The 21,439-nt window shown below is 41.4% G+C and overlaps 1 pseudogene; it reads right to left on the bottom strand.

Moving 5' to 3' along the window:
• Window positions 1–1,018: 1,018 nt before the first annotated feature.
• On the bottom strand, window positions 1,019–1,136 carry LOC126485728 (5S ribosomal RNA; annotated as a pseudogene).
• Between the last annotated feature and the right edge of the window lie 20,303 nt (window positions 1,137–21,439).

Genomic DNA, 21,439 nt, shown 5'->3' with positions numbered 1-21,439 from the left:
ACAATATATCACTATTAAGACAACCTACGAAAATAGGTATTTTGTTTCTCGATTAGAAATAAAGAACTATTTGTTTAAACATTCTTGCACATTTAAAGCCTATTTCTCTGGGGGTGGAATAGCTTGTGAAAGATTTTTGGGAACTAAATCATTATTAATGAACTGCTGAAGTGTTTTAATGCTACGTCTATGAATATTGGTATTTGGCTTCTTGATTAGAAGAAAAAATACGAGTTTCAGTGGTTTTGGAAATTCAGTCGTTAAGGGCGTGATATAAGGGATGAAATGTTTTATGAAAATATATAATTATGAAAGTATTTTTAAAGCTATTTCTATTAAAATTTGAATTTGTCTTCTCACTTACAAATAAAAAATGTATGTTAAAAAAATACATGTTTCACTGTTTTCGGATATTCAACCTCTATGGGGATGAAATAGGGGACGGAAGTTTTTATGGAAATTTTTCAGCACGCAAACATGTTTGAAGTTAAATGTATGAAAATTTGCATTTGGCTTCTTTGCTGGAAATAAAGAAGTATGGATTTCATTGTTCTTGGAAATTCTGTACTTAATGGGGTAAAATAGGGGATGAAAGTCTTTTTGAAAATATGTTGTTGTTAACAGTTTTGAAGCTACGACTACGAAAATTGATATTTGGTTTCTGTCAGATATTAAAATTATGTGGTTTTTTGTTTTTGTTTTTGGAAATGTGTGTTTGGAAATTCAAACAATAAGGGGGTGAAGTAGTGGTTGAAAGTTTTTTCGAAAATTAATCATTATCAAACAACTAAACTAAAACTAAAACTAAACTCCTCCCGCACAGGCCATGAAGGCCCAAAGGCCCAAAGGTACCAACCGGCCGCCTTGACATCCTCAGTCCACAGGCTTCGCTGGATGCGGATATGGAGGGGCATGTGGTCAGCACACCGCTCTCGCGGCCGTAGGTCAGTTCCTGAGAGTGGAGCCGCTACTTCCCAATCAAGTAACTCCTCAGTTTGCCTCACAAGGGGTGAGTGCTTGGCAACAGCGCTCGGCAGACCGGATGGTCACCCATCCAAGTGCTAGCCCAGCCCGACAACGCTCAACTTCAGTGATCTGATGGGAACCGGTGTTACCACTGTGGTAAGGCCATTGGCTTATGAAAGAATTAGTAAAGCTTTTTTAAAGCTATATCTATGAAGACTGATATTTGACTTGTCGCTTACAAATAAAAAAAGTTCGTGTTTCAACGTTTCTGAAAATTCAACACCCAAGAAGATGAAATCGGGATAAGAATTTTTAAGAATGTGTTTCCCGGTATTAAGGAAAAAGGTAAATCCATGAAAAGTGGTACTTGACTTGTTGGTTGGATACAAAGAAATATGTGATAGAGGATGAAAGTTTCTATGGAAATATCACCACAAGAACGCAAAAGGCAAAATCAACAAAAACGGTGGACTCCAACTGCCAGAGTCGCTTTTTGGTCAGAACTACATTCGGAAAAGATCATGCTTTAGAAGCCTCAATTAACGTAAAAAGTTTAGAAGAGGTTACAATTTGTGAACTAAATCAAGGAAAGCTATTTAACAGTTAATACTACAGACTAACTTTGTCAGAATTGCACAGAAAAAGAAATGGTTCATTAACACATTAATTTTTCAGTAGGCCTAATCTATGTTTATGAAATTAGTTTTGATGTAACTACTATGCAAAAGCAAGCGAAGCAGTGGACACTAAGCTGGTCATTGATATAAAAAGGACCTATGACACTCTTGGAAGAGAAAAGATATGACAACTTCTCAACAGACTGAAACTGTCAAAATGAACGGAACTGAGAATCAGAAATTTGTATAACAAATTCCTGACTTGCGTCGTAATAGATGGAAAAAACCGGAATGGTTTAGAATAGAGGGGTTCTATATGCAAGTGTGCTGTCTCCAGTAATCTTTAATATAGTTATAGGCAACATCATAAAGAAAGTTCTTCAAGTGCCAACAGCAGATGATATGAAAATCACGTCATATGCAGAGAAGCAGAAATTGGAAAAACGATCAAGTATCTCGCAGAGAGTAATTGAAGAAGCAGGCATGGAAGTAAGGTTAGCAAAACGTGAGGTAAAGGAAATCAGCAGGAAAAATTAACGATATGAAGGAGTTAGGTAGTAATGTAAAAATTATTCAAGAAGTAGTAGATGCTTTCAAATATCTAGGTAGTAAATTAACCAGCAAACGATATATCACGCATGAGATTTCGGAGAGGATAGAAAATTGCTCAGAGTTTTAATACTGTGCATCAGATACAATTATAAATTGGAAAATATCTTCAAAATCAAAGCCCTACATTACGTGACTATTCTGTAATTCGCACTTAAGTGCCTGGCAGAGGGTTCATCGAACCAGATGTAAGATATTTCTCTACCGTTCCACTTTTGAAACCGTGTGGGTAAAATGAATACTTAAATTCCTTCGTGCGAGCGTTAACAAAACATTTTCGCATTCTGAGGCGAAATTTGGTAATAATACTTACCAGTCTGCTGTGCTCTGAACTTTTTCGATGTCCTCCAACAGTCTTATCTCTTGTGGACCACACATTGCGCAGGAACACTCGAGAATACGACGGAGAAGGGTAGTGTAGACAATCTCTTTCTCAGAAATGTTAATAAATGTATTCATACCTAAAGCAATAAAGTGTTCAGGATCTTTATAACAATTCCTCTTAAATGAATGTTTTATTTCCATAATCACTTCTAAAAAACATTTCTGTCACAACTAATACCACTTATTTTATATGTGAAAACTAGATACTCTTGCAAACGAACCATGGGGCTACAATAATCTACTTTTTGAGATCCTGTATTAAGGTTTCTTAAATTCCACTGCGCGATATTCTTTGAACAGAAAATATTATTTTACACGCGGAGGGTTTCTATAAGATATATGAGAGAAAAAATTATGTCATACTATTTTCGAATTCAGCGATGACCATGTTGTTCACTCTTTTGCAGTAAATCGTGCACATGGCGCCATTGTTCATAAAGTGAAGTCTACCGTCATTGATAGTCGAGAATCGTGATAGGAATATGTTTTGTAGTTGGACAAGTGAACCAGCACAACTCCCAAAATTATAGACACATCTCACACTTAATGTTGGATGGTGCAGCCCTATTTCCAGTGCAAATAGTTCCTCACTATGTATTACGCTCCCAAAGTGCCTCAAGGTCAGTAATATGCAAGTATTTCCTTGTATTACAAGTAATTGGTAAGCAAACGTATGCGATGATTCCATTAGTGGCACGTAGCGCATGTCATACTTACATTTTGGATACATGAGGAAGAAAGCGATGAAAGATGTCAGGAGCTTTGATGATGACGATGTCTCTGATGGTATAGCAACAAAACTACTGCAGTGAGTCTTCCAACTTTTATAACGCAAGACGATGCTGAGTCAGAAAGTTCGGATGGGCAACAAATGAGTTTATTCAACATTAGTAACCAAGTGCTACCTTATTGGCATGCCATCATATTTTAGTTTCCCACATTCTCAAGGAACATGGTCTTGCAGGAATGCGAACTCCGAGATATGCGGAAACTCAACCTTGGGACGTGTTTTATATCTCTACAACAGGAAACAGGCATAAATATTCAAGGAAATGTGCAACTATGCGCCGTGGTTAGCCGCAGTTTTGCGGTAAAAGAGAATTATTTAACTACCGCCCTTTAAGGCGCGCAGAATAATCCAAGGTGTGCGCACCTTTGACGTCAAAACACTCATCAGCTGCCGCCAGCCGGCTCCGCGATAAGGCAGCACCCAACTGGGATGCTACATTGCACGTTAAACTGTTATGCGTCCAGGTGCTGCAGTTACTTGAACTATTTCCTAAACAGATTTTGCAGGAGACCGCAATGTCAGAACTGACTCTCTGGTGCCTTTACCTTTCCTAACGGAATTTTCTCTACGCAACTACAACTGAGTCTTTCAACAGTCATCTTAAACTTCATACAGCAATCGGACAGATTTTCTTTCATTCGACAGATTTTCTTTCATTATCATGCGACTTTCTGCACAAATAATTTCAGTCGTGAACATTAAGTGCATTTTCGTTATATTTCCGCATAGTTACAGATAAACACTGCCTCATATGTCACTGTTGTTCCCATGTTACAGCAAAAAACGAGTAAAAGATTGTCCTATCAAAAATTTTAAAATTGTAAAATTAATACGATATGTGTCCAGCTTTCACAACTTTTTATGTCCACTTTGCTACTTACGTCAAGGGTTTCTTGCTGCCCAGGTACCAATATTCCTTAAGTTCGTCTACTCCGTGAACCCAAATTCTGATACAAAGTTTCTCTCTGTTTTTATTTTTACTACTTCTAATTACTTCCGTCCTTCTTTGATTTGCTCTGAGTCCATAATATATATTCATTAGGTGTTCATTCCACTCAACACATCCAGTAATTCTTCTTCACTTTTGCTGAGGATAGCATTATCATCAGCGAATCTTATAATTGATATTCTTACACCCTGAATTTTAATCCCACTCTTGAAACTTTCTTTTATTGACGTCATTGCTTCTTCGATATATAGATTCAACAGTTGTGATGAAAGACTACATCCCTCTCTTACACCCTTTTTAATCCGAGCGTTTCGTTCTTGGTCTTCCAGTCTTATCGTTCCCCTTGGTTTTGTACAAAATAAATATTACCCGTCCTACAATGTAGCTTACCCCTACTTTTCTCAGAATTTCGAACGCCTTGCACCTTTAACACTGTCGAACGCCTGTTTTAGATCGACAAATCCTATGAATATGTCTTGATTTCTCTTCAGTCTTCCTTCAGTTATCAACCGCCGCTTCGTAATTGACTCTTTGGTACCTTTACCTTACCTAAAGCCAAACTGCTCGTCATCGACCAGATCTTCGATTTCTTTTCCATTCTTCTGTATATTATTCTTTCCACCAACCTCAACATATGAGATGTTAAGCTGATTGTGCGATAATAGTCTCACTTGTCGGCTCTTGTTATCTTTGAAACTGTCTGGATGATATTTTTCCGAGAGTATGATGGTATATAACAAGTCTCAAACATTCTACACGCCAACGTGAATAGTCGTTTCGTTGCAACTACCCGCAATGATTTTTAGAAATTCCGATGGAATGTCACCTAGGTCGCCGGCCGATGTGGCCGAGAGGTTCTATGCCCTTCAGTCTGGAACAGCGAGACCGCTACGGTCGCTGGTTCGAATCCTGCCTCAGGCATGGATGTGTGTGATGTCCTTAGGTTAGCTAGGTTTAAGTCGTTCTAAGTTCTAGGAGACTGACGACCTCAGATGTTAAGTCCCATAGTGCTCAGAGCCATTTTTGTTATCTAGGCGCTGCAGTCATGGACTGTGCGGCTGGTCCCGGCGGAGGTTCGAGTCCTCCCTCTGGCATGGGTGTGTGTGTTTGTAGTTAGAATAATTTAGGTTAAGTAGTGTGTAAGCTTAGGGACTGATAACCTTAGCAGTTAAGTTCCATAAGATTTCACACACATTTGAACATTTTGTTATCTAGGTCTTCTGCTTTACTTGATCCTAAATCGTCGAAAACACTTTTAAATTCTGCATCTAATACTGGATCCCCTATCTCTTCCCTGTTGGTTGCTGTTCGTCCTTCTGTCATGTCACCTGTCAAGTTCTTCCCCTTATAGATCCCTTGAATCTACTCTTTCCAATTCTCCGCTCTCTCTTCTGCATTCGACAGTATAATTCCCAATGCACTCTTAATGTCACCGTCCTTACTTCTGATTTCAGCAAAGACTGGTTTGACTTTTCAGTATGATGAGTTAGCCCTTCAGACAATCATTCCTTTTTCGTTTATGCTAGAGACAGAAAATCCATGAAGTCAAAATCACAAACGAAATCTTTTGTATTTGAATCGATTACTAGAAGGATTCTTATACGATCTTGTCGTCATGGGTTCTCAACCCCTAACATAGAAATAAACGTTTACAACAGATTGTATATATCTTGGATGACAAAGTCAACAAACTTGATTTTTTTACGATTTCTCCACTATTTCTACTGTACTCAGCAGACAATGCTGTCAAATGTTTTCATATCCTTCTGCTTTTAGCGTTTTCTTAAGTGCAATAATCGGTCCACTCCCTACCCACGAAAACGCCCCCATGTCGTAACACCATCGATACTTCACTGGCTGCAGTTAACATTCACACTCCAAATCACTCGTTCCCAGTCATCCACTGCCCAGTGGCACTGCTACATTGCTACTTGCACCATCTCAAGCGTCGCTTAGCACTGACTGCAGAAATGTGTAGAGCTGCTGGATCATTACACTCCATACTTTCTGTCTATACACAGTCTTTGTGAAAAACTGGACTGCCGGTAGCCCTTTGGAACTCACGAGTGATTGCTATTGCTGACTTCATCCGATGATTAACAACTACCCTCTGCAATGCTCGACAATCCTCGTCCGTCACTACATGAGGTCTGTTTGGTCCTGGTTCCGTTGCAACTGTTGTTGTTCCTTCATAGTTCCACTTTACATATGCTACTCAGACGACATCCAATGACCAGACCAAGTTCGAAGTCATTGCTCTGTCCCAACCAAGCCCTTCTTCATGTACTGCTTCTGTACAACCAACACAATACACATCTCGCACCTCTGTTTTTACCAGAGATTGCACCATGGAATTTAAGACGCAGAGCTTCAAAACGCTTCAAAAAATGCATTTCATTCACAAATTTCTTTGGAGAACTGCGTAACGTGATGGTGAAAAACTCGTGCTGGATTCACTCATGTTGTTGTAAAGTATTTTGCAATACATTGTTTGTAATACATTACCTTTTCCTCCTTGAAACGTTTCTGTTTATGCAGGTCGTTCACAGAGCTTCCTCCAGGCTATTCCTTTCCTACCACAGTCTGTCACATTATCTTTCATCTAGTCTCTCCGTCTGGTTTGTGGTTTTCCAATTGGTCTTCGTCCAGATTCTGAGACTCTTCTTTAATGTGGCCAAGCTATTTAATCCTCACAAGCTGCGACATTGTCACGAAAAAACACAGTGACCTGTATATGTAATAAGTTTCCTTTAATTTACGTCTATGGTCACAATCATTTCTTTGTTTAACAGATTACCGGTTTTGGTCTTTAATGACCATCATCAGATCTGCAGCAAAAATGGGAAAAATATAAATACACTCGCAAACTGTATACAGCTTAAGAACAATACATAGAGCATATTGAAAAGCGGTACTGACAAAATTTACGTTAGTGCGCTTTAAAGATGAAGAGGAATACCTGTTTCATAAATACAAAGTCCTAATGTATTGCAGCCATAGTCGCATCGTCAGATCATCATCATCATCATCATCAGACAATTCAATCATTAGATGATGTGGCCTCTTCGAGCCGTGGATTCAGGTAGGCTTTCAGAAGTCTTCTCCAATTGGGACGGTCTTGGGCAGTTCTCTGCCAGGTGTTACCAGCGATCTTCTTGATGACTTTGTCCCATCTGTCTGGTGGTCTTCCTCTAGGCCTCCGGCGCTCTCTCGGACTCCACTCTAGTACTAGCTTCGTCCATCTGTTGTCTTTCCTTCTTGCAACGTGGCGAGCCCACTGTCATTTCAAGGAACCTACTCTCTCTAAGATGTCAATAGCCTTCGTCACAGACCGGATGTCATCTGCCCTTTTCTTGTCCTTTCTTGTATAGCCCAGCGTTGATCTCTCCATGGCTCTCTGTGCTGTCCTAAGTTTCCCTTTTGTGAATGAGTTCAGTGTCCATGTCTCGCAGCCATACGTCATCACAGGAAGAATGCATTGATCAAATACTGCTTTCTTCAGATTTACTGGCATTTTTGATCTGAATACTTTAGAATTCTTCCCAAATGCTTGCCAGCCAAGCTTGATGCGTCGATAGATTTCTGGCCTTATGTCTCCCTTCATATTTATAATCTGGCCAAGGTAGACATTTCACTGACCTCTTCTAGTAGACTGTCCTTGACTTTCACATCTCCAGCTGGGACCCATTTGTTGGATATCACTTTTGTTCTGGAAAGGTTCACGTTCAAGCCAACCAGCTGACATTTCGATGCAAGATCTGTAACTAAGTTTTGGAGCTCTGCGAAGTCTTTGGCCAGTAAGGCAATATCATCAGCAAATCTCAAGCTGGTAAGCCTTATTCCATTAATTCTAATTCCCTTACCTTCCCAGCTCAGCTTTGACATAGCCATTTCCAATACAGCAGAGAAATCAGCACCAGCATCGTCAAATACATATAAATCACATCACATACACGAGTCATGTTGTCAGTAAAACTACTGTTTAAAACAAGCTGCCGTACAGTAGCCACAAGATGTTTGTGTTGTAAGTTGACCAGATGTCGCTAATGTTGACGTACACTAGTTTTCAATAATTAATTGAACCAGCGAAAATAAAAGGGGGATACAATAGTTAATTTTTTTTCCTTTATTGATTTTCAATTCCTGGCTGGCAGCAACTTAGTACGCTGCTCTACAGCCTACAGACTTTGTTTCTAAAAACGGAAGAAGAAAAGAAACGAGAAAAACAGGCGATAAAACGGTGACTTAAAGTGTAAAAGGCGGAAAAATGTGGAAAGTTAAAACAGAAAGCAAAAGGGGTTGGCAATGTTTATAAAAGATACAGGAATCAGACAAGTAACATCGTACACACACAATTAAAAAAACATGGCAACAGTCTGGTTTCTGTTCGCAAGAGATAAAAAGCACACACAGCGACAGTATGATGGCCGTTTGCAACACTTCTCAAAAAACACAACACGGAACACTCACTGTAAAACACTGCACGAAAATGGCGGCACAAAGATGACACTCCCGAGCCAAAGGCAGATGGGTGGGGGGACCTGGAGGAGGGGGAAGAACAAGGAAGGAGGAAAAAAACACAAAGGGGGCGACCTAGGAGGGAGAGGACTCATAAAGGGGAAGAGGGGCAGGGCAGACGCAAGAGGGAATGAAAGGAGGCAGAGGAGCGAAATGCAAAAGGACTTGGGCGAGAGAAGGGGGGCAGAGAGAGGGGAGGTGGGGAAAAAAGAGGATGGAAGGGGGGGAGAGGGAGCCCGGGAAAAGGACAGAGGAAAGGAGGGGGAATGAGGATCAGAGTCGATAGGAGGGATAAATAGAGGGAGAGAGGGCATCATCCGGGAGGGGGAGTTGATGGAAGCCACCTTGGGAAAGGAGATGAAGGGTGTAGAGATGGAGGGTAGGGGGGACACAACATTGAAGACATGGCAGGGGGCGGGGATGGGAGAGGAGAGGACCAACCAGGAGGTGAGGGGGATCAAGGCGGCGGGAGGTGTAGAGGATGCGGATATGTTCGAGGAATAGGAGCAGATGGGGGAAAGGAATGAGTTCATAGAGGATCTGTGTGGGGGACGGGAGGCATATACAGAAGGCGAGGTGGAGTGCATGACGCTCAAGGATCTGGAGGGACATAGAATTTGGGGGGGGGGGGCGGCAGATATCTAGGCAGGACTGGCATAACAGAGGATGGGACGGATTAAGGATTTGTAGGTGTGGAGGATGGTAGAGGGGTGCAACCCCCATGTCCGGCCAGAGAGGAGTTTGAGGAGTCGGAGGCGGTTGTGGGCTTTGGATTGGATGCAGTGGAGATGAGGGATCCAGGTGAGGTGACGGTCAATGGTGAGGCCAAGGTAGGTGAGGGTGGGGTAAGGCAGACAGGATGGGCACAGACAGTAAGGGAGAAATCCAGGAGCCGGAAGGAGCGAGTGGTACGACCTATGATGATTGCCTGGGTCTTGGAAGGATTGATTTTCAGAAGCCACTGGTTACACCATGCGGCAAAAGGGTCAAGGTGATTCTGGAGAAGGCGGTGGGACCGTTGGAGGGTAGGAGCGAGGGTGAGGAATGCGGTGTCATCAGCATATTGCAAGAGGTGTACTGGTGGGGGGGGGGGCATATCTGCTGTGTACAGGAGGTAGTGGAGAGGGGAGAGGACAGAGCCCTGGGGTACACCTGCAGAGGGGTAGAAGGTGTGGGAAATGGCATTATGGATGGTAACATAGGAAGAGTGGTGGGAGAGGAAGGAGGCCATCAGATGGATGTAGTTGATAGGAAGGGCGTAGGTTTGGAGCTTAAACAGGAGACCGGGATGCCAGACACGGTCGTAGGCCTTTTTGAGGTCGAGGGAGACAAAAATTGCGAAGCGACGGGAGTTAAGCTGGAGGGAGAGGAGATGAGTGAGATGGAGGAGTTGGTCATCAGCAGAGAAGGAAGGTCGAAAGCCACATTGGGTGTTGGGGAATAGTTAAAGTCTGCAATAAGCTTATAAAGTATAAAAGGTGGTCTTTTTTTTTCTTTATTGTGATTTCATGTGTCAGCGGCACAATCCGCCGCTCTTCAGCCGAGTGACACGACAACTAAAACAAGAATAATATAATACATACATAAGGAGATAAAAAAGGGGAACATAAAACAGAGTACGTGGAGAAAATGGAGGTAAAAATACACTGACATGTAGACGTTCATTGGGGACAGTTAAAAAAGGCACCAGAAAGTTAAAAATCACAGTTGGCGATTCTTAAAACGCAGAGAAGACAATGGATGCGTATGCACAGGTTAAAAGTTGGCCACAGTATTAAAAACACTCCGAAACAACACACTTAAAACCCACTTGGAGCAACACGACTAAGAACAAAACTACCAGGTGGGACCTGCCGAGGGAAAGGTCAGAGAGGATGGAAAAGGAAGGGAGAGCATGGGGCAGCTGTGGAAGCAGCGGGATGAAGAGAGGAGGGGCAACCGTGGGCACACGAAGAGGCAGGAGACACATGGGGCGGGAGAGGAAAAGGGAAGACAGGGCAGGAGGGAGCGCAGAGACACTGAAAGAAGGCACAAGAGATTGAGGGGGAGTAGGAGGGGAAATCCGCTCAGAAGGAGGGAGGGGGAGGAGCCCTGAGGAGGAGGCAGGAAGAGGGGGTTAGAGTTGGTAGGAAGGGTAGATGTCAGGGCGAAGCTCATCATCCGGGAGGGGTAGACGGTGGAAGTTGTGTTGGGAAAGGAAATGGAGGGTGTGGAGATGGAGAGAGGGATGGACACAACGGTAAAGGCGCGGCAACTGGGTGGGAGTGGAGAGGAAGGGAGACACCAGGGGGTGAGGGGGATCAAGGCGGCGGACAATATATAGTGTGCGGATGTGTTCAAGGAAAAGGAGAAGGTGGGGGAAGGAGATGAGGTCATAGAGGATGCGCGTGGGGGACGGAAGGCGGATGCGGAAGGCGAGGTGGAGTGCATGGCGTTCGAGGATTTGGAGGGCTTTATAGAACCGGGGAGGGGCGGAAATCCAAGCGATGCTGGCATAACAAAGGATGGGGCGGATCATGGATTTGTAGGTGTGAGGGATGGTGGAAGGATGCAAACCCCACGTCCGGCCAGACAGGAGTTTCAGGAGACGGAGGCGGTTGTGAGCTTTGTTTTGGATGGTAAGGAGATGGGGAGTCCAGGTGAGGTGGCGGTCGAGTGTGAGGCCAAGGTATTTGAGGGTAGGAGTGAGGTGGATAGGATGGCCATAAATGGTGAGGTAAAAGGTGGTCCAGTAACACAAAGCAATAAAAAGAAGAAAACGACAGAAGTAATATTGTTAAAAAGACGAAAACTTAAAAAACAGTGGTTGACATATGCTCTAGTGCCAATATTCTAGACAATGACATAAATATTAAAGACCTTTGATATTGAACCGGGTAATATTAAACAACATAAAACAAATCGCTAAAGGGGCCACAAATGAAAGAAAATATAGTGCTGGACATAATCAGCGCCCTCTGTTAGCGCTAACTCTAGAATTCCGCACAGGCGGGAAGTAGTTGGAGGAACGTGACCGGCAGAGGGCCCCTCGTACCCTGCGGTACTCCGTTGCAAGAAAAGAATGAGAAAATTCCGTAAGAGTGGATGATCTACATTATCTGATTAATGCAGTCTATGTAATGAATAAAGAAGGAACAAGAACCTACTAGAGTCATGCGTAAAACGTATGAAAACGAAGTAAATATGTGATGCACTCAATACTAGGTGAACTTACGAACACGCTATATATAACAGAGGCGTGCATAAGCTTATTGCAGACTTTAACGAGTGTATCCCCCTTTTGTTTTCGCTGGTTCAATTGTTTATTGAAAACTAGTGTATGTCGACATTAGCGACATCTGGTCAACTTACAACACAAACATTTTGTGGCTACTGCACGGCACCTTGTTTTGAACAGTAGCTTCACTGACAACATGACTCGTGGATGTGATTTATATGTACTTGACGATGCTGGTGCTGATTCCGCACTTAGCATTTGACGATGCCACTATGGCTGCAGTACATTAGGACTTTGTTTTTATGAAACAGGTATGCCTCTTCATCTTTAAAGCGCACAAATGTAAATTTTGTCAGTACTACTTCTCAATATGCTCTATGTATTGTTCTTAAGCTGTATATAGTTTGCGAGTGTATTTATATTTTTCTCATTTTTGCTCCAGATCTGATGATGGTCATTAAAGACCGAAACCGGTAATGCGTTAAACAAAAAAGATTGTGACCATAGACGTAAATTAAAGGAAACTTATTTAATCCTGTCGCTCTCTACAATCCTTTTAAGGAACTGGGCTGAAGCTATTTCGCATTGTCTCATTTTTTCTTTTGCTTTGCCTTCTCTCTTATCCACGATGCCCCGTAAGAAAAGCGTCTCTGTACCCTGTACTCTGCTCAACTCTTTATTTGTCCAAGTCCGACCTTCTGATTCACAGGTCAAAACTGGCAGATCATATGGAGTAGTCCGCTGAATTAAGTACCCATATCACTAACGTGGATTTGGGTTAGGAATTTGGAACATACACTGTACTCGAAAATTACGAATTACCTCGAAGATAAGGATTTACAGACAAATATCCAACACTGGTTCAGAAAATATCTTTCTTGCAAACACGACCAGTTTTCTACTCACACGAAGTAATGTGCTATCGGCAGGGGATCTCAAATTGATTCCATATATTTAGATTTCCAGAAGTCTTGTGACAAGGTTCCTCACAAGCGACTTCTAATCAAATTGCGTGTCCATGGGCTGTCTTCTCAGTTGTCTCGTCTGCCAGAAAGGTCACAGTCATAGCAACTGATGGAAAACAGAAGTGTTATCCGACGTTCCCCGAGCACGTGTTATAGACCCTCTGCTGTTCCTGATGTACATAAAAGATTCAGAAGAGAACCTGAACAGCCCTGATATTGTTTGCAGATGATGCTGGCGTTTACTGTCTCGTAAACTCATCAGATGCTCAAAACTAATTGAAAAATAATTCAGACGAGATATCTGGTGCAGAAATTGCCAACAAACCCAAAATAATGAAAAGTGTGAAGCGATCCACATGAGTACTTAAAGCAATCCACTAAATCTCGTTCACCCGATAAATCACACCGCTAAATTGCGGTCACACGATAAATCACACGAATCTGCGAATTCAGCTAAATACTTCGGGATTACAAATACGAATAATTTAAATTGGAACGATCACATAAAGAGTGTTGTGGGGGAAATCAAACCAAAGATTCATTGGCAGAACTTACAGAAGAGGTAACAGGTCTACTAAAGAGATTGTCTACACTAGGCTTGTCCGTCGACTTCTGGAGTGTTAATGCTCGATGCGGAATCCGCATCAGATAGACTGATGGAGGACATCGAAAAAGTTCAAAGAACGGCAGCAAGGTATGTATTATCGCGAAAAAGGGAGAGATTGCCACGGATATGGTACGCAAGTCGAGGTGGCACTCATTAAGAAAAGAAATACTTTTCCGTTGCGGCAGTATTTTCTTATGAAATTTCAGTCATTAGCTTTCTCCTCTAAATGTGAAAACATTTTGCTGGCGCCCAGCTACATATGGAGATATGATCATTGTAATAAAATAAGCGAAATGAGAGTTCACATGGAAAGATTTACGAGTTCGTTTTTCCTGCATACTGTTCGAGAGAGGAACGGTAGAGAAATAGCGTGCAACTGGTTCGATGAATCCTCTGCCAGACACTTAAGTGCGAATTGCAGGATAGTCATGTAGATCTAGAGCTTTGCTTTCGCAGTTATTTTCTAATTTTCTAGTTATGTGCGGTACACAATAATTAAATTTTTAACAATTTTCTGTTCGCTTCGAAATTTCAAACTTGATGTTTCCTTTGTTTGTTAACTTACTTCCTAAATATTTGAAAGCATCTACTACTTCTTCCGTGATTATTACATTACAACTTACAGCCTTAATTTCTTTTATTTTTCATGCACTTTTTCATTACCCCATTTTTTGCAAAGCTTACTTATGTGCCTGCTTCTTCATCTGCTCTCTGCCAGTAATTAGGTGTTACAATTTCTGCTCGTTTGCTTCCAAAATCATCACATCATCTCCATATGCTATTGTTTCCATATCATCTGCTGTTAAGATTTGAAGAACTTTCTTTATGACACTGTCCATGATTATTTTAAGGAATGCTGTAGAGAGCACACTTTCTTGTCGAGCCCCTCTGTTGTAAATTATACTGATTTCATGCCGTCTATTATAACGCAACTGAGGCATTTGTTATACATGTTTCTGCTTCTGGGTTGCATTCCTTTCCACAGTTCCCGGCACTCATCCCAGACACATGCAGCACGCCACACCTGTATGATCTGTTCTGCGGGAGAACGCAGTTACACTTTTTTAAAGTTTTACTCTCTTATCATCATGAGACTAGTTACCCAGTGTGCTTACATGCCATCAAGGCATAAAAGACTTCGTATGTGAATCTTTCTTTACACTGAATTTAAGATTGCTCTCCAGCTGACAATGTCAGGTTTTCATAATGCAACCAAATTCACCTACTTGCTGTAACTAAGACATGCTTCATTCAAGCAAGTAGTATCTCAATCAAGTAGCGGAGAATCTGCAAAGCAGCTGTGGTCTAGTACCCTGATCCAAGAGGGTAGATAAGATGTGATGGGTAACAGGGTTCGGTTTAAAGAGCGTATACATTTCTTGCATGCCTATTTCCAAGTTTTCAGAAACAGAGCTCGACTAATTAACCAATTTCTTAAAATCAGTAGTTTACTGTCTGCCAGTTTCTCTTGCCAAAACCATACGAATACAATCAAATGTATCTCAATACAAAGCATGCGAATTTAATGCCATCTGAAATCAGTGATGACTGCTACTCGACTGATGCAATTGGCAATGTGTTACAGAAACTTGAGACTTTTCGCACGGAGATTATCGCTAGCTGTTGAAGGGAATAGCTCAACTTCATATTAATGTAAATGCAAAAAGGGGTTTTGCTCTGGACTATAGGTGAAACTGCCCAAAGTGATGGCAAACAAACATACAGTAACAAACCCCTAGTCAAACGATTTTGCATGTTTTAACTGGTCAGTTTTATCCTGTAAACACGAAAGTAAACAGTGTGCTAAATAAACTGACCGAAAAAAATTGTAACACAAAAAGTAATTAATGTAGAGTAATGACTTTTCGGGAATACATTTTCTAGTTAACATATTTAAAACGTTAACATTGCAATATCACAGGTTAATGTTAGCGCGGGATAAGCCATTGCAAATGTGAACTGTTGGTACGATAACAACCGGGTGTTAACTCCAGGGTGTTGATTGCAAGCATATGAACGTGTGTGCATTGTCTTGCACAGGTGCCGGATGTCGTTTGTGGGCTGGAGTTTCATGGCTGTTGCAGTTGGTCAGTCAAAACAGGGACGGTTAATGCTCTTTTGGATGATGCAGGAGCTGTGTCCCATGATGTCCCATACGAGTTCGATTTGAGATAGATCAGGTGACTGAGCAGGCCAAGCCAACATGTCGACACTGTAGAGCACATTGGGTTACAACAACGGTATTTTGGCGCACGTTATCCTGTTGGAAGACATCCCCTGGAGTACTGTTCAAGAATGACAGCACAACAAGTCGAATGATCAAATTGACGTACAAATTTGCACTCTGTGTGGGTGGGATAACTACGAGACTGATCCTGCTGTCACAAGAAATTCCACGCCAGACCATAACTCCAGATGTAGATCCAGTGTGTCTAGCACGCAGACAGGTTGTTCGCAGGCCTTCAGCTAGCCTCCCAATCAACACACGGCCGTCTCTGACACCGATGCAGAACCAGCTTTCATCGAAAACACGACAGATCTCCAAGCCACCCTCCAGTGAGCTCTGTCTTGTGACCACTGAATCCGCAACTGGCAGTGGCTCTGTGTCACTGGAATGCACGCTGGAGGGCGTCTGGTTCGGATCTGTCCTTAAGTAATACATGTTAAACAAATATCCGGCAAATCATGTAAAACTTTGCTACAGAGGCACTGATGACTTAATCTATCACATTACAACTCCATCTATCAACTCTATCTACGAGGATATTAGGCATGATGTCCATACAAGGTTTGATACTTCAGGTCTCCTCCAAATAACAGAAACAATATTCTGCCAGTAAATAGTAGTTGGGCTACTCCAAGACTAATTTGACTGTGAACCTATTACACAATTTGTCGACGTATGAGCAAAACTGTGTACACATGAGATGGAGTATGGAGCCGTAATGCATAGAGAAAAGGGTACAAAACTTTCTTCTGTTAATAGGTTTACAAGAAAGATACAAGTTAAAACGGCTGTGCAGTATGTAATTCAGTCAAGGCCCCATGTAGTTTCTGTTATTAAACAAACTAGGCTCATCTGGCCAGATAATAAATGTAGTATACTCCTAGATTATGTGATTAAATTGGTTTGTTATCACTATCACATCAAAATTGATGATCTATTATTGATTTTAATGTAAATACATGGAACATGTAACTAATGGGCAATATATGTATGTGTGTTTAAGAAATACAAATAATGTAGATAGCTGAAAAACGTGATTTTGTGAATGTGTGGAAAAGGTAAATTTTATATTGAAACTCTAATTGTAGACTGTAACATGGGAACACTACCAACCACGTAACTCATGTGAATTCACATACTCTTACAGAAACACTCCATTATGTTCTCATTATCTTGAGTTCTTCTGGTTTCAAGTACTTTGTATACAGGGATTCATAATTAAAACTCAAATTTAAAAACGCTGTAGAAAGAGAACCGCTGCTCAGAATGACGTCAAATTTTAACAGCACATTACTGACGCAGGTGGAAACGTCATGGAAAAAAAGCTGTAAAGAAAATTTTAAGCACTGTATGCGTCTTAATGTAAATTGGGTCGGCTACTAATGACACATGAATTGCAATACGACGGCTATGTATGATATGTCGCATGAATGCATGGTGTCTGTTCTTTCGGACATGGACGGGGACTGCCGATTGGAGGCGCTAGTTGGGAATGTGGATGAACTGTGAGGCGTGCCGAGATAGTCTGCAAAGTTGCGATAAACACTGTGTCTGTATGGGGAAGAATACAACCGTCTAGTAAGCAGGAGATGACAAGTTCTAATCCCAACCCCACATACTTTTTCACTCGTCGCCGCTGATTCCCCCCTCCACCTTCAGTTTATATACAATGGCTATAATCTTAATTCCACATTAAACCATCCATACTCTTCAATGTGCATGACTGCATGAGTTCGACTGTCAACAGTTGTGGCGTTGGTTGTTAGGTATGCCCACACACCACATCAGAAGGGGAAAATGTGTTTTTAATTGTCCTGAGGCATAAAAAAGCAAAATGACATCGGTTTTTAATTGTTCTAAGGCCAAAAACCGCACTAAAAGCAAAATACATCGGATTTTAATAATCCTGGGGTCGAAAACTGAATAAAAAGCAAAATGACGTCGGTTTGCCTTGAGACTCACGCAAGGCATATTTAATATGGTAACCACGGTTTTCTGCCACATGTTGAAATCGTAAAACAGCATCTTCCAGAACAAATCGGAGTGTCACACGGGTCACTTTAAGAATACATTATGCAAAGCGTCCCTTCAATTCAGTTTTGTTCCTAATTGGAGCACTGAATACATCTTTCAGTTAACATTTTTCAGATAACCCCACAGCCAGAATTCACAAGGGTTAAGGACAGAAAGAAGCCTGGAGATACTGCCAGGTTTCAGATAGATTATATAATGGTAAGACAGAGATTTAGGAACCAGGTTTTAAATTGTAAGGCATTTCCAGTGGCAGATGTGGACTCCGACCACAATCTATTGGTAATGAACTGTAGATTAAAACTGAAGAAATTGCAAAATGGTGGGAATTTAAGGAGATGGGACGTGGATAAACTCAAAGGACCAAAGGTTGTACAGAGTTTCAGGAAGAACATAAGGGAACAAATGACAGGAATGGGGGAAAGAAATACAGTAGAAGAGGAATGGGTAGCTTTGAGGGATGAAGTAGTGAAGGCAGCAGAGGATCAAGTAGGTAAAAAGACGAGGGCTAGTAGAAATCCTTGGGTAACAGAAGAAATATTGAATTTAATTGATGAAAGGAGAAAATATCAAAATGCAGTAAGTGAAGCAGGCAAAAAGGAATACAAACGTCTCAAAAATGAGATCGACAGGAAGTGCAAAATGGCTAAGCAGGAATGGCTAGAGGAAAATGTAGGGATGTAGAGCGTTATCTCACTAGGGGTAAGGTAGATACTGCCTACAGAAAAATTAAAGAGACCTTTGGAGAAAAGAGAACCACTTGTATGAATATCAAGAGCTTAGATGGAAACACAGTTCTAAGCAAAGAAGGGAAAGCAGGAAAGTGGAAGGAGTATATAGAGGGACCATACTAGGGCGATGTACTTGAGGACAATATTATTGAAATGGAAGAGGATGTAGATGAAGATGAAATGGGAGATATGATACAGCGTGAAGAGTTTGACAGAACACTAAAAGACCTAAGTCGAAACAAGACAACATTCGATTAGAACTACTGACAGCCTTGGGAGAGCCAGTCCCGACAAAACTCTACCATCTGGTGAGCAAGATGTATGAGACTGGCGAAATTCCCTCAGACGTCAAGAAGAATATAATAATTCCAATCCCAAAGAAAGCAGGTGTTGCCAGATGTGAAAATTACCGAACTATCAGTTTAATAAGCAACGGCTCCAAAATACTAACGCGAATTCTTTACAGACGAATGGAAAAACTGGTAGAAGGTGACCTCGGGGAAGATCAGTTTGGATTCCGTAGAAATATCGGAACACGTGAGGCAATACTGACCCTACGACTTATCTTAGAAGCTAGATTAAGGAAAGGCAAACCTACGTTTCTAGCATTTGTAGAATTAGAGAAAGCTTTTGACAACGTTGACTGGAATAATCTCTTTCAAATTCTGAAGGTGGCAGGGGAAAAATTATTTTTTTTTTTTTTTTTTTTTTTTTTTTTTTTTTTTTTTTTTTTGGTCATCAGTCTACTAACTGATTTGATGCGGCCCGCCACGAATTCCTTTTCTGTGCTAACCTCTTCATCTCAGAGTAGCACTTGCAACCTACGTCCTCAATTATTTGCTTGACGTATTCCAATCTCTGTCTTCCTATACAGTTCTTGCCCTCTACAGCTCCCTCTAGTATCATGGAAGTCATTCCCTCATGTCTTAGCAGATGTCCTATTATCCTGTCCCTTCTCCTTATCAGTGTTTTCCACATATTCCTTTCCGATTCTGTGTAGAACCTCCTCATTCCTTACCTTATCAGTCCACCTAATTTTCAACATTCGTCTATAGCACCACATCTCAAATGCTTCGATTGTCTTCTGTTCCGGTTTTCCCACAGTCCATGTTTCACTACCATACAATGCTGTATTCCAGACGTACATCCTCAGAAATTTCTTCCTCAAATTAAGGCCGGTATTTGATATTAGTAGACTTCTCTTGGCCAGAAATGCCTTTTTTGCCATAGCGAGTCTGCTTTTGATGTCCTCCTTGCTCCGTCCGTCATTGGTTATTTTACTGCCTAGGTAGCAGAATTCCTTAACTTCGTTGACTTCGTGACCATCAATCCTGATGTTAAGTTTCTCGCTGTTCTCATTTCTACTACTTCTCATTACATTCGTCTTTCTCCGATTTACTCTCAAACCATACTGTGTACTCATTAGACTGTTCATTCCGTTCAGCAGATCATTTAATTCTTCTTCACTTTCACTCAGGATAGCAATGCCATCAGCGAATCGTATCATTGATATCCTTTCACCTTGTATTTTAATTCCACTCCTGAACCTTTCTTTTATTTCCATCATTGCTTCCTCGATGTACAGATTGAAGAGTAGGGGCGAAAGACTACAGCCTTGTCTTACACCCTTCTTAATACTAGCACTTCGTTCTTGATCGTCCACTCTAATTATTCCCTCTTGGTTGTTGTACATATTGTATATGACCCGTCTCTCCCTATAGCTTACCCCTACTTTTTTCAGAATCTCGAACAGTTTGCACCATTTTATATTGTCGAACGCTTTTTCCAGGTAGACATATCCTATGAAAGTGTCTTGATTTTTCTTTATCCGTGCTTCCATTATAGGCCGTAACGTCAGAATTGCCTCTCTCGTCCCTTTACTTTTCCTCAAGCCAAATTGATCGTCACCTAGCGCATTCTCAATTTTCTTTTCCATTCTTCTGTATATTATTCTTGTAAGCAGCTTCGAAGCATGAGCTGTTAAGCTGATTGTGCGACAATTCTTACACTTGTCAGCTCTTGCCGTCTTCGGAATTGTGTGGATGATGCTTTTCCGAAAGTCAGATGGTATATCGCTAGACTCATATATTCTACACACCAACGTGAATAGTCGTTTTGTTGCCACTTCCCCCAATTATTTAAGAAATTCTGATGGAATGTTATCTATCCCTTCTGCCTTACTTGACCGTAAGTCCTCCAAAGCTCTTTTAAATTCCGATTCTAATACTGGATCCCCTATCTCTTCTAAATCGACTCCTGTTTCTTCTTCTATCACATCAGACAAATATTCACCCTCATAGAGGCTTTCAATGTATTCTTTCCACCTATCTGCTCTCTCCTCTGCATTTAACAGTGGAATCCCCGTTGCACTCTTAATGTTACCACCGTTGCTTTTAATGTCACCAAAGGTTGTTTTGACTTTCCTGTATGCTGAGTCTGTCCTTCCGACAATCATATCTTTTTCGATGTCTTCACATTTTTCCTGCAGCCATTTCGTCTTAGCTTCCCTGCACTTCCTATTTATTTCATTCCTCAGCGACTTGTATTTCTGTATTCCTGATTTTCCCGGAACATGTTTGTACTTCCTCCTTTCATCAATCAACTGAAGTATTTCTTCTGTTACCCATGGTGTCTTCGCAGCTACCTTCTTTGTACCTATGTTTTCCTTCCCAACTTCTGTGATGGCCCTTTTTAGATTTTCGTCCCCCTTTACATACTGCATTACCCTTTTAATATATTCATACACTTTCTCTATCTGTTCATCTTCAGCTTGCGACGTCGGCATGTATACCTGAACTATCGTTGTCGGTGTTGGTCTGCTGTCGATT

This window comes from Schistocerca serialis, chromosome 6 (assembly GCF_023864345.2).
Source record: "Schistocerca serialis cubense isolate TAMUIC-IGC-003099 chromosome 6, iqSchSeri2.2, whole genome shotgun sequence".
In the NCBI taxonomy this organism is placed as follows: Eukaryota; Metazoa; Arthropoda; class Insecta; order Orthoptera; family Acrididae; genus Schistocerca; species Schistocerca serialis.
This window is presented reverse-complemented; position numbering and strand designations above follow the sequence as displayed.